Source organism: Tiliqua scincoides, chromosome 1 (assembly GCF_035046505.1).
Source record: "Tiliqua scincoides isolate rTilSci1 chromosome 1, rTilSci1.hap2, whole genome shotgun sequence".
Lineage (NCBI taxonomy): Eukaryota > Metazoa > Chordata > Lepidosauria > Squamata > Scincidae > Tiliqua > Tiliqua scincoides.
This window is the reverse complement of record NC_089821.1, coordinates 309856015-309870844: the sequence shown is the minus strand read 5'-3', so window position 1 is coordinate 309870844 and position 14830 is coordinate 309856015. Positions and strand designations below refer to the sequence as shown.

The window sequence follows — 14830 nt, the reverse complement described above, 5'->3', positions numbered from 1 at the left end:
CATAACTGGGGCAGAGTCTGAGGGACGCCTGCCTTGGGCATGTCATGTAAACATCCCCTCCCCTTTGGAGTCGTTCTGGGTAGTGGGCACAAAATAGAGGCAGCCTCGCTCCAAAGGGGAGGGGCTCGCTTGCACAGTGCGTTCAGGTGCTTGCAAAACTAAGTGCTTTGCATCCCCTCTAGCGATGTCACAGGATGCTCTACAGGGTACTGAAACCACACACCCCTATCTGACTGGAACTCATGCATGACCTGGTATTTTACAGCCGTACCCATTCACTTGCAAGCGTTTCCTTGTAGGACTTGGGTTGGCATCCTTCAGTCTCGGAAGACTATGGTATTGCACTCTGGATGGTGGTTCTGGAACAGAGTGTCCTCTCCAGTGCATGAAGCCTGGGTGAGGTAGATATGGAGGATAGACTGTTACCCTTGCAGCAAATCCCCCCTCTCCACATTGCTGAAATGGTCCAATGGGAAGGCAGAAGCCAATACGGTTGGTTCCAGCGGCGTCGCAGGAGTTGCCAGAACGTGACTGTGTTCAGCCATGAACTGCCTCAGGGACTCCAGATTTTGCCTTGATGTTGACTCCTGAAGCCTTTTCCATAACTGGATGTAGCCACAAGGCAGTGGAGGTCTGGGATCAGAGTTTTCCTTCTCTCAGATGAGCTGCCTTCCCAGGCTGAGGAGTCCCATCTACCCGGCGGCTGTTTAGTTGCCTCTTAAGACAAGTACAGCCAAACTGAGGGCCTATTCTTATTCCCAGCCCCCAGGGGTCTTTGTAGGACTGGAAAGAAAGAAAGAAAGAAAGAAAGAAAGAAAGAAAGAAAGAAAGAAAGAAAGAAAGAAAGAAAGAAAGAAAGAAAGAAAGAAAGAAAGGTGTCTTTTGAAGCAAACTTCTACACCACATTTGACATTCTTCTTTCTTTTTGCACTTTTGAAGGACTGCAGCATACCATAACCCACAAACAACCTTCCTTTCTTTCATTCTTTCTTACAGCCCAATCTTATCCTCAGTCAGCCTCCAGGGTACAGGGTAGCCAACACAGCCTCGTTGGCCAACTGGGGACCTGACTGGCTAGGAGAGGTACCGTAGATACTCCCTTATAGTACATGAAATTTTTGACAAGTAATCCAGCTCCAATTCTCACTTCGCCTTATCTCCGGGTCAATCAGAGGGCAGAGACTTTCAACTCTGAACAGTTTCCTTTCTCAGCTGAGCTGTTGCGCAGCTCAGGTAGGCACCTCCTTAGTTGCTGCAGTTACTTTCCATGGACATTCCAGCCAAAGTTAACCTTTTTCTTCTTCTTCCTTCTGCTGCAGCCTCGTTCTGCTTGGCAAATGCTTGCAAAGCAGGTCTGTTTTTTGAAACACCAGGATGGGACCCTCCTTCCCAGGCTACAATTCAGTGCACCATTACTTAAGAATAACACCCATGGAAAGCAGTGGGTCTACTTCTGAGTAAAAAGGGTTGCAAATATCTCCTCTCTCTGCTATAAATTGAATTGCACACTCTCAGTTATGTGTTATGGGTTGTATGTTGTATGTAGAGCTTCTGGCTTAACACACCAGACACCTTAAAGGTGGATTTGATTCCTGGTTCTCCTGCAGTGGTTCCCAACCTTTTTCACTTGCATATCCCTTGGCAGCCCATTTCCATAAATTGTGCCCTTCATATTAGCAAAATGTTTGTAATTAATAATACAAGCCCTCATCTCCACCACATGAAAGCCCAGACTTCATGTATTCATCACAGTGTTTTCTCTTTTATCTGTTTGAGGAACAGAAGACTCTGCCTTTGCACTGTTTTGCACCAGAAGTGTGCTGAGAAATTCTGGGTGATTGATCACTTTCCATATTATGTTTCAGCTTTTTTACTGTGCTGGTTTTCAATTCATAGATGAATTGATGACCAAAAACTAGCTATTGGTGGGGCTTTCACAGCAACTAGCTACCTCCCTTCCTGCCTTGCTGGTCCTTGCAAGGTATTCCTGCCTTGCAAGGCATTCTGGAGCACGGCCTGCCTTTTTCTGCCATTCTTTTTCAAGTACCCCTAAAGGTCCTGTTGAGTGTCCCTGGGAGTACATGAATACCAGGTTGGGAACCACTGTTTTACTGGTATGTAGTTTACAGTGCACTTACTCTGATAGTGCTTGCAAAAAGGTGGTGAAGACCAGAATTTAAAAAAGAATAAAAATGTATCTGATTATTTTTTACTATGTTTTTAATAAATTAGAGACTACAATTCTTAGGTAACAATTAGTGGTAGGTTATTTTTCAGAATCTGGCCTCAGGTAAAATCAGACAAAATTATAGTCAGACCCCCCCCCCTAAGTTTAACCCCTGACTTATCCGAGGGTCATAGAAAATTCCATGATTGTTGGCTCCAAACCTGCCCTCAACTTATCTGTGGGGTCGACATATAGGCAGGTGCCTGCAGTAGGTAAAGGAGAAAAATGACCTCTCCAGCTGCCTGTAGCCCCTTATGATCTACTCAGAACTATGTTAGCTCTTTTGCCGGCATAGAACCAAACTGCCACAGGTGTGTCAGGAGAGGGATAATGGCTTGGGACAAAAGCTCCTTACTTTTGTACTGGAGGTCGTGCTCCACAGACCACTGGAGAACCTCCACGATGGAGGACCATGCAGGACACTGAGAGACCACAGGATCCACCAATGTACTGTGTAGATAGGATTAGCCTGTCAGAGTGCTAAATGTATGTTGGCAACCTTCAGTCTCAAAAGACTCTGGTATCGTGCTCTGAATGGTGGTTCTGGAACAGCGTCTAGTGTGGCTGAAAAGGCCAATGCGGGAGTGACAATCCCTTCCACACTGGGAGCAAGTGCAGTCTGTCCCTGGTCTGACTCCCTGGCTATGGGCCTTCCTTCTTTGCCTCTTTGCCTCAGTCTAAATACGAAGGCAGAAAAAAATTAAAAGAAAAAATGCTGAAGAGCCAGGGATTTTTTCAAGATTTCTACCCCATGCTGAAGAGGCAAGCAACTTTTATTTAAATTGCAACATTGAAACTAAACAACAGCTGGCCTCTTTAGCAGAACTTTAGAGGAGCAACAGAACATTCCCCTACACACAATAGTGTACACGGTTTTTCCATGCATACATGCAACTTTCTTGGACTGCAGCTGCAAAGGGAAAATAAAGCCACCGAGTTTTGATTCGAAGACGTTCAAGTGGTCCCCCAAGTGGTTGGGAAACACGGTGTCTACAAAAACAATCTGACCAGATTAGTGGTTCATCAAGTGGCAGATGTTAAAAACCAATGGATTAAATGATTTGGAGTTCAGGGTAGCGCAGCAAGCATTGGCAGTGCCTGTCCTCCTTGCAGGAATGATGACAGCTGCACAGGAGGAAACATCCCGTTTCTTGCACAGCTCTGTTTTCCCACTCGGCCAGTTGGCCTCCTGCTCCGGGTCTCCCATCCAACTGGAACTGCTCAAGTTCTCGTTCTCTCCACACTTGACATTGAGAAGGCAGCTGCTGCCCCTCCCGCTATTTACCAAGGGCCTGTCAAATTTAAGACCTACCGTAACTGGACTTTAATTATCAGAATGGAACTGACATCCAGCACGGACGCTGATGCATCTTTTTCTATTTAGTGCTCCCAATCCAGTAAAGACAGACCAAACACGCCAAGGTGGGGAGCCAATTGTCACTACTCCATGGCAAATCAGTGAATTCTCTGCATGCTTAGGAGTCCTTGCTTTTTTTGTTGAACCTTGGCATTTGAAAGCAACTTGTGGAACTGAAGCCCAGCTCATGCCTCAACTCTCCCCGTCCTCATTTATGCCTTTTTCTGCTTTCTCGCATCACCTCAATCAGCACCCCAATCTCTTCCACCCTTGGAACACTGGTCATAGTATCCATGTTTTGTGTATACAAAATGCATGCATTGCTCACCGGTTCAGACGAATGTGTGGGGATCAGTGGCATACCCAGAGGGAGCGCAAAGCACTAAGTGTGTCAGGGAGCCTCACTGCAGCGTGCAAGCAACCCCTCCCCCTCCCCTTCGGAGCCATTCCAGGCAGGGGGAGCAAAACGGAGGGAAATGCCAGAGAAGACCCAGAGAAGGCTGCAGCTTCCACTTAGTGGTCCACCTGAATGGAAGGCATGGCCTTGGGGGACTAACAACATGGGGGATCCACCCTTGTCTGTTCTGTCTGCCCCCATTCATGTATGAAACAGAAGCGTGGAGAGGGTTTGAGTTCTCAAAAGGGGCACAGCACGGATTGAGGAGGCACAACGATGAGCTCTCCCTGTGCTCATGTCACGCATTCCCTCGCCCAGCCTGACTGACTACCAGCAGGGTGAGAGACACAGCAGACCATGAGGGGAAGAGGCCTCAGCTCCCTTCCCCCTTCCATCTTTGCATAAGCAGACCAGGCCTCCAGCCTTGCTTCATAGATGGTCAACAAACACGGCTGCCCCCACTGCAGCTAGGTGGGACCTGAACTGTTGACTAGCCTGTCCTTGGCTCAAAACTCTCTTCGACCATGCACTCAGGAGCTGGCCTTTGGCAAGCTGCTCCTCTTCGCCTCCAGCCCAACATGGGGGTCACATTACTGGACCAACCTGAGGACTGTTTTGAGGATTACTGCGAAATTGTCTGTGAAGTTCCTTCAGGGTGCTCTGTTAAGGCTAAACACTATTCTTGAGACAACGTAGTTGAGGAAGGGGCCATTTTTCTTGCTCGCTTCTGTAGCATGCTAGAAACCAAAAGGGTTCCTTTTTCCCTCCACACAATGAAGTTCATGGTAAAGCTCCATTTTGATCGTTCCCAAAGAGATTCGCTTACAAAGCCCCTCTACAAGGGAAGGCTTTTATGGTCTCCAAGGTACATCTCATCCTCTGTTAATTCACTGAGCAATTGCTGCTGTATCCCCAGCTATATGTACAATTATCTACTCCGATACCTGAGACTCCGCGCAACAATCCTGACCGCCAGTAATCCAAACTATCCCAGAGGCCTGTGCAAACACACCGATTGACCAGAGGGGAGTGTGGAGGGGGGGCACCTTCACCTCTGGAAATTGGCACATGGGGGCCTCTCGCGAGTGTGAGGAAACTTTTTATACATTTATAGAAGGGGCCAGAAGTGTATACACACTCTCACGCACATATATACCCTCTTACTTCCTAATATATTATACCCTCCCCTGCTGAGTGCCTGGGATTTAGGTCTGGATTTGGTAACTAAAGTAATATAAATGTTAGCTAAGAAGCATTCCAGCAATGTGGTTCCAATTTAAGCTTGTTTTGAAGTCTGAGGGACCAATATGTCTCCTCGATGCTGTACTGGGCGTTGAAGATCTAAGTATAATTTGTGGAAAAGAGAGCTCTGGCTGGTCTCTATAATGTCCTGTGGTAAACCCTCCATATACTGGAGGGAGGGGGAGAGAGGAGTGGGGTGAAGGTGCAGGGGGAAGAGGTGTATATCTTGCATTCACAGAAAGCTCCCCCAAGATCTTTTGATCTTCAGGACTTGCGGAGGAAATGGCATCATCTTTGCCAGGCCTCCGAGATAAAGAGAGTGGAGAAGGGGCTGGGATCTGTCATGGTTTCCTTTCCTGGGTCTTCTCTAAGAGAAGAGACATCTCAGCTAGCAAAGGGAGATAGTCCATCTTCTGCAGTGCTGGGCACATGGAATCTGTGCCCCCCACAGGGTTCTGAGAACCACAGAATTGGGAGGAACCAAGCAGTTATTTCACCCAATCCTTGCCACAGCATAGGTCAGTTCTGCCACCAATTCCTTTCCCCCCTCCCCTTGTAAGCATCAGTGAATCTACAAGAGTGAAAAAAAACTATTACTTTGTTGTCTTCCTCCCCTACACTCAATCTAAACTGAGACTGTAATCTCCTCAGGGCAGGGGCCCATTTGTGTAAATAACAAAAATAACAACTATCCACACTAAGGCTGGACACAGCTGATGTGGGTCTTCTCAAACTCACACCATAGATAGTAAGAAGACGGCGACCCAAAAATGGCAAGAAGGCCTATGCAGACATAAGTTAAAAAGTTTTTTTTACTTTCCTCTGGTTTGCCTTCTGGCTACACACACACACACACACACACACACACACACACACCTGCGCAACTGCATGCAGTGCAATGATGGTGAACAGGATTGGGCTGTTCTCAAGTTACAAAAGCTCTTGATCAACTAAGGGCACAATCCTAACCCACTTTCCAGCACCAACATAAGGGCAATGCAGCTCCAAGGGGCTTACTTTGAGGAGGCCTCTGTGAGTGCCACCCAACTGCAGGCAGCAGCACATGTCCCATTGACATGTACATGGAAAGTTGCCAGTACTGGAAAGTTGGTTAGGATTTGGGCCTGCATGTCCAGATTTTTTAACAGATTATCATAAATATAGTAAAAACTGCCAAGTGAACAGAGGCCTTACAAGAGGCTTCCATTCTCACCTCTTCCAAGATTATGCTGGCTCCCACATACAAGTGCATCAACTAAAAGCAAGATCTGCTTTTTTGCTTCACAACCACTGTTTCTACTCACATGTCAATGGATTGATTACTCAGCTAACCAACCCATAGAGTCATCAAGTTGGAAGTGACGCACAAGGTCATCTAGTCCCACCCCCTGCCTGTAGCAAGAAATCCTCCTACAGCATCTCCTGCAGGTGCCTCTGTCTGAAGGTCTGCAGTGTGGTAGGATCCAATTCCTCCCTCAGCAATCGGTTTCAGTGCCAAACTGTCCTGACCATCAAGAATTTACTCCTGATGTCTCCTCTCTTACAGTTTGTGCCCATCCTATCTACCACTTACCTACTACTTACAGTGTGCTACTGGGAAAGACTGAAATCACCAAGCAAAATTACACAGTATGAGGAAGCGCACAGAGACACACAAACTGAAAGGAAATTCAACCAGAACATCTAGCTAATTTGATCCCCAAGTTAAAATGAAGTATGGAGTCAGGATGGGCAGTGCGACTGGAATCCCCCCGATGCCACCTCGGGTCCACCACTGCCACAGTGCACTGAGAAAAAAGCCCCTTAGCATGCCAGTGGCGTAGCTAGAGGGGGTGCAAAGCACTAGGTTTTGCTGGTGCCTGAATGCAACGTGCAGCGACTCCTCCCCCTCCCCCTTGGAGCCATTCCAGGCAGTGGGAGCAAAACTGAGGCTTTCATCTGTGTAAAGTTGGCTTTGTTACACCTGTGGCCCACCAGGATTTCTGTGCTCAGCTGGAAGGGCTGGAAGGCAAACACCTCTGATTTGCTCCCACTGCCTGGAATGGCTCGGAAGGGGAGGAGAGGCTGCTTGCGTGGCATGTTCAGGTGCTTGCAAAACTTCATGCTTTGCACTCCCTCTAGCTATGCCACTGTAGCATGCTTTGTTACATGGTTTATGCCACTCAGAAGTGCAGGACTTTGTTTATAGGAGTTGCTTCACTTATGTGCTTCCTGTAAACAAAACCAGAAGTCCAGCACTTCTAGGTGTGTAAAAACCTCGTGATGGAACACGATAAGGAAGCGATGTCCCACTACTGTAAGCTGGGGGATAGGACTGATGACTCAGTCCTCCTGAATCCAAGGGGCCCTATTGTTCAATTCAGTAGACACAAGACTGCAACCTTGGACTAGGGTCCAAGAAATGCTTTGGAATCAACCCACAACTTGCACAGATAATCTGCTTCGTATGCCGTATCCCCTCAGTTCCAAAAGTGAATTGTTGGGTGCAGAATGGAGATGGCTGCCAATGCCAAACCCACTTTAAGTGTGTGGACTCGTTGCCTGGTTCTTTGGATTCTGACCTGCTTAGAAAGGGTGTCGTGCTGATCAGAAAGCTGCAGGGGGTATGACAGAGCTTTCATTCTACCTGGTGTGTACACCCCTCTTTTTTTCCCCTCTCAGTATCATCTCTGTTCACAAATATTGTGGCTGGAGATGATCAGTCTCAAGAGGGCTGAAGGTGGGATGACGGAGAGGCGCCGTTCTCCAAAGTGTCCCTGCTTATCTTCTTTTGCTTCCTGTCATCATTGGCGAAAGAGAATGCAGCGAGGCTTTGAAAGCGCGGCCAAACCCCTCCTGATGCGTGAGCAGAGATGATATTGGGATGAATGCCTCTAATCTCTCAAGCCACCTTTTACTCTCTGGGGGGAAAAAAGCAACCTAGAATCTGCCTCTAGCCTTTGCCCTGTTTCAGAAACTCAAGCACACTAGGAGACACATAGCTTCAGCTCTCTTTAAACGATGCGCTGTTCATGCCTTCCCTTGCTGTCTTCAGTTCCGTGCTCTTGCAAAGACACTGAGTGCATTTGCACAGAAATGCTTGTTCTAGGAGACCTGCCTGCCCTCTCCTACTGCCTCCCTCTGACACCCCTCTGGAGCCCCCCAGCTGAATCCAAGTAATGAGCAAAGTCCTGCAACTCCTTGGCCTTTATCTCGCTGGGCTGCGTGGCCCTTTTGAACTGCCATCTGCGGAATCCGTTGATGCACTAACTTGTTAACTGGGCCATACTGTGAAGGAAATAGCATGATTTAGATCAAGTGCTTGGGATGCCTGTTCATGAGAAACACTTGAGCTAAGCTGTTGCCATTCAGGATGCACCCTGGGGAGAAGGGTTGCGTTTCGGGTCATGCTCTTACCTTGTATGAGGGCAGGCGCAAAGGCAGGGCTTCGGTGGAGCCAGGGGGAGAGGGGGTGGGGAAAGGAGGAGGAGAGAAACATTATGAAACCATAGAAGCGAGGCTGCCAAATTAACTTCTCACCCTTTCAATCACACTCTGGAGGATAAAAAGCCGAACAGTTCGGCCTTAGAAGCAAGCTCGCTTTACACCAATCAACCGGCTTCTCTCATTTATCAGACCAGACAGCTATCATTCTAATCATTTGGGGGAAAGTGGGGTTAAGAATCAATGTCTTTTCTTCGAAAAAGGAGAATTAATTTGCATGGGGGGGATGGACTGGCGGGGCACAAAGGAGAACGGAACAGGCTTTTGGAAACGGTCCTACAGGTTTCTGTACCCAGAGTTAGGTAGGGGACTGGAGCGAACACCTTCTGGATTCAATTTTCCAACATAATGTAACCCAGCTAAAGAAAACAGAGGCGAAGCCAGGCTGGATGGAAGCCTATCGGGATCAGCAAAAAGAATCCCATTTACTTGGAGGCGATTTGGATCTGAAGCCCTCCAGTTGCTGAACCATATAAAGTGGAATTTCACTCCAGCTACAAGATAATTCATGCAATACCCTTCCTGGGTTGTGTTCATCTGGACAAAGGGAAACAGGATCAGGTACTTCCACAGGGATGGTTGAGAAGCACAGGACTGGCTTGATTGTTCACACATGCTCAGCACTCCACTTTCTAGCATATTTAATGAGGTGAGCGATCCTTCCATCTACTGGAGGAATGCATCCTTGGAAGAGACAGAGCGGACGCTGCTCTGGTAACTGTGAAGCATCCAGGACTTGGAGAGGGGAGCACAGGCACTTTGCTCTTGGCATCACTTGGCAGCTTGCTGGAGAGCTGTCGATCCACTTTCTGTTGTACCTCAACACCAACCATTCCAGAAGGTAGAATGGCAGGAGGTGGAGTTTCAGTTCGGCAGGGCTCAGGTCACAAGGGGGTACCAATAGGGTTCCACTAGGCCTTAGAAAGCTTCTGGCTTTGGGCTGGCTTCCCAGTATGACCAACTCCTTGCTCAGGTACAAAGTAAACTCGCCCTCCCTCCCTCCTCCCCCCCTTCAAACTGCCAGTCCTGCCAGCAGCTCAGAAACAGTCCTAAAAGAGAACCCATCAAAATTCTTCCTCCTCCTCCTAGTCCTACTCCCTTGAACTCTTCACTCAGGATGAATGCAGATGACCATGGATGACCCACCTGCTGCACACCTGAACACAGCCCACCAGCCATATCTTGTGGCATGCCAGGTGCAGAGCCGCTTGCCTGTTTGCTCTGAGATGCTTTTCCATCTGGGCAGCAAAAGCAGGATGTGGACTGAGCTCCTGGTGGACCATGAGATGTGGCTAGTGAACTGCCTTAAGGATGCTGGGTCACCATTTGCACAGGTCTGATTCACTCTGTGATGTCTTGGGATGCAGCCACATCATCTGCAGCATCTGCCCTTCGGCCACAAGTTTCTGCACACAATCAGAAAACCAAAGAAGACAAGGGTGCCGGGCACTTCTTCTTCTTCAGCATTTGTCCCGTATGGTGGCGGGATTCACTATGCTGGATCAGAGTTGCCGTTTCTCTCGGGGCCATGGGCTCGATCGGCCCTTTGGTTGTCAGGGACCCCCAACCCAACCAGGGCCCTGACTTACCTCGAGGGGGGTCTCCAGAAGGGCAAGCCAGCAAGAAGCGCCAAGCAACCCATCACCTGAGGGGCAAGCTGAGAGGTATGGGGAAGGAGGAAAGAAGATGCTGGCCATAGAGCCAGGCGGGGCCAGGGGATTTCCCTTTAAGCCTCACCAGGAAGGAAGAGGCAGGGACAGGGAAGTCAGAGCTGGCCCTATAAAGAGGGAGAAGGCCGGTGATGAGCTGGCTGGCTGGAGAGAGGCAGGGGGTGGTGGTTCTCACCACCCTTCCCCAAGACCAGAACTACAGCCACAACAGGGAGGAGAACCAGGGTGATGTAAACCCCCTCCCCCTGATACAATCTGAGGCCTTGCCCCAGGGCCGCTCTGGGATCCACGCCTCTGAACCCAAACAACCTTCCCCCACATTGGTCATTTGCCAATGACCTCCAACCAAAGGCCCTTCTGCACCAGCCAAATGTCCTCAGCGTGTAGAACGTGGCCACACCATCTCAGCCAAACTTCTCTCATCTTGTCAGCGATTGGGGTGCTGCCATATCGCTGCCGGATGTTGCGGATGTGGTCAAAGCGAGTGATACCACTGATCCAACGCACCATCTTTGTCTCCTTGATACTGAGGCAACGTTCAGTTTCTTTCGTCACTGGCCAACATTCGGCTCTTTAGCGTGCGACTGGCCGGTTGACTGTCCGATAGATCTTCGATTGAAGACGTTCACTAATCCTCTTGTTGCAAAGGACATTGTTTGCCACTTTATTCAAGCTGCAGTTACTCGCATGGTGGTCTCGTGACTCAGGCTGACGTCAGCTGTGATCGCTGAACCAAGGTACCAGAACGTCTCAGCACGTGGCAGGTCAATGCCATTTACGTGGATTGCCCCAAGCTCATTGGGGTCCATTGTCCCGTACTCCATCTTCTTGACATTGAGGCGAAGGCCAAACAATGCGAGACGGTCGCTCCAAGCTTGCACTTGCTACTGGAGGTCTGCCTTGCTTGATGCAAGGAGAACATCACTGGCATTGAAGAGCGTCCATGGTGCGACTTTTGCAGTTCGTGGGTGATGACGTTCGTGACCATGATGAACAGCAGCAGAGAGAGTGCTGAGCCTTGGTAGATACCGATGGTAATGCAGAAATCTTTCAATGTTCCAGCGACGGTCTGGAACAAGGGTGCATGGCACTAATGATCTTGAACTAGGGGCTCTGGCAGCAAGGCGTTCTGCACCAACAAAGCTGTTTGCTGAAAGACAAGCTGACCTTTGCCTGCCACTTATGCCACAGGTCCTCCCTTGGCAGTGGCCAGCAGGGAAACTGCAACCACCTGGCCAGGAATAATCAGGAGAACTGGGGAACCAATAGATCCCCCACTGGCCTCTTCCTGGTTTGGCTTCCTTGTCTGAGCCCCTTTTCTCCAGGAGAAGGTGCCAAACAGATCTCACTTCATTCTCTTATCTGATTGCTCTAGAACCTGATCACCAGCTTGTCTCTTGCAGAAGGGCTGCTTCTGGATTCCTGACTGCCCGCTCTGGAAACAAGTATCAGCTTACCTTGGACCATGCACTCTGCCTTGGAATCCTTGTCTGCCAATTCCAGAACCCAACCCTTAGCCTTAGGATGTCAAACACATTTCATACAGAGGGCCAAAGTTAGCAGTCATGGTGCCTGCTTAGGGCTGGAAGTGACATCATTAAGCAGGAAGTGACATCATTAAGCAAATGGTGACCAGAAATAAGCACTTTGTTCTCACAGAGAAACTCATTAGCTGCGAAGGACAGAAGAGAAAATGTGCAAAACTTGTTCATATTTTCAAGACATGAGAGAGCCCAATTATCAAGTTGGGAAAGCCCAATGATAAAGGGGGCTGGATAAATTGCTTCCGGAGGGTCACATTTGGGGGTCACATTGGGCCTGCTGGCCTTATGTTTGACACCCTTGCCTAAGTGTTACCCTGCACATGCCTGATCTTGTCTGACCTCGGAAGCTAAGCAGGGTCAGGCCTGGTCAGTACTTGGATGGGAGAGCGCCTGGGAATACCGGGCGCTGTAGGCTTATACCATGATCTCGGAAGCTAAGCAGCGTCAGGCTTGGTTAGTACTTGGATGGGAGACCGCTTGGGAATGCCAGGTGCTGTAGGCTTATACCATAGTCTTTCGAGACTGAAGGTTGCCAACCATACTGGCCCCTGACAGCGTGGTAGTGTTCTCCTCATTACCTTAGAAGGCTTACAATCAAGGTTGACCCAACCATGAGGCCAAGGGAGGTGGCTGCTTTAGGCAGCAGGTTGATGGGGGGCACACATCTCTGTTCATCTACTTCCTCCATCCATTCCCTGGATTGGGAAAGCAAGAGGGAGAGGAACCATGGAGGGGACGGGAATGCAGAGCCGGAACACTGGCAAGTGGGAAGAGCAAGGCTGGCACATGATCAGACAAGGCAAGAATGCCACCTTAGGCATCAGGAAGTCTTGGGGTAATCCTGCCTACAGTCAGTTGATCCCCCATCGAGTGGTATACTTAAAGTGGTAAGCTGTCATTTGGAAACGGCTGTTCACATCCACCTCCAGTGAGAACCCAACAGATGCTAAAGGGTGTTCACAAATGCTTGTGACACTGAAGGGAGTGTTTGTGAGAACATGGCACCAAAAAGGAATGGGGGCCAATGAGAGGTGCTGAGGTCATTATTAGCCTCTTCTACGCCCAAAACTGTCTTGTACATTTTCTGAAAATGAACCATCAAGGTCATCCTTGAAGACAAATTTCCTTTTCAGCACACTGTAAATCTGCACCATCGCTCTCTAGGTGTCGATTACTGGGGCTGGGCTCGGAATATGGATTTCTTAGTAATAGCTTTAATAACATTTTGAAATGAAAAGCAGATACCTTGGTTGGGCTTTCTTTGAAAAGTTGCACAGGTCAGTCTGTTTTTAATTTATGTCCCCTTCTACATCTGGAACCCCTTATAATTAAAAGAGAAGGTTGGGCTACTACTTCCACCTGTCAAATGATGAAAAGATAAATGCACTAATAGGGTACTAAATAGCCCAACAAGATGGTCTTTCTATTTTCCTGCGCTTTACAGTAAGAAAATAAAAGGAGAAGAATTTGGGACAGGAGGTTAGAGGTCTTCAGTCATTGCTAATAATTTGTTCTCAGTATTAACCTCCAGTCCCCTGTGCCACCCATGTCACATACCATTTCAGGGTTAAGTTCTCCAAATAGTTCATAGTGTTCTTCCATATATGTATATAAAGACTTTGGAGGCTTCACTCACTCCCATACATGAAGGCACTTTCACAACAGGTAAAAAGCTGAAATTGGATACGCGCTTACAACTCAATCCTATACTCACAGCCAACATTCTAGAGTCTCTTCTGCTTGCACCGCCTGCCATGAAGTAGTCAGCACCATCGTAAAAGGCACTCCCGCAGCACACGCAGTAGTGCGCTGCCCAGGGTGGTGGTGGGAAGCCTTCCTGCCACATTGTCAGCTCTCCTGCTGTCCGCCACAGCAGGTAAGCCAGCAGGAGAGGTGGGAGGAGTGAGGAGGGTGGAACAGGAGTGGAGAGGGGGTAGGTTCAGTGGCAGTGGCATCCATTGAATCCTAACCCCCTTCCTAGATGCAATCCTGCAATGCAGGTTCATATGAACCTGCACCAACTGTTTAGCTAGTACAAGTAGAATAACAATTGCTCCCTTACCCAAAGGAGACCTCCACAACTGTCCTCCCCCCAAGCGGGATATAGTGGTAGCCATTTTGACGCTGCTGCATTGGGGAGAACAGAATAGGGCTCTTAGGGCCCAATTCTATCCAATTTTCCAGTGCCAGTGCAGCTGTGCCTATGGGGCATGCACTGCATCTTGGCATGGGGCAGTAATCAGAGAGGCCTCCTTAAGGTATGGGAACATTTGTTCCCTTACCTTGGGGCTGCATTCCAGTTGCACTGGTGATGGATAATTGGATAGGATTGGGCCCTTTGTCTGTGACAGCCTGACTGCTATACTAATCTGAAAATGGGGGCATAAGAACAAAAGAACATAAGAACAACCCCACTGGATCAGGTGATAGGCCCATCTAGTCCAGCTTCCTGTATCTCACAGCGGCCCACCAAAAGCCCCAGGGAGCTCACCAGATAACAAGAGACCTGCAAGGCTTCCTGGGAATTGTAGTTAAGAACATAAGAACAGCCCCACTGGATCAGGCCACAGGCCCATCTAGTCCAACTTCCTGTACCTCACAGCGGCCCACCAAAAGCCCAGGGAGCTCACCAGATAACAAGAGACCTGCAAGGCTTCCTGGGAATTGTAGTTAAGAACATAAGAACAGCCCCACTGGATCAGGCCATAGGCCCATCTAGTCCAGCTTCCTGTATCTCACAGCGGCCCACCAGGGCCTTTTTATGCCTCTTTTTGGAACAGAGAAAAGCAACATCTCCCTCAGAATAGTGGTCAGCAGGTGTCAGGACTCAGAAAGGTTATGGGAATTCCCCCTTTACATCCCTGAACCAACTTCAGATTCAGAAAAGTGGATCTGGAGTAAGATCCAGTT

General features: G+C 48.8%; 1 pseudogene; it reads right to left on the bottom strand.

Annotated features, from left to right (window-relative positions):
* Positions 1–10700: 10700 nt before the first annotated feature.
* LOC136648243 (uncharacterized) lies at positions 10701–13693 on the bottom strand (annotated as a pseudogene).
* Positions 13694–14830: the final 1137 nt, after the last annotated feature.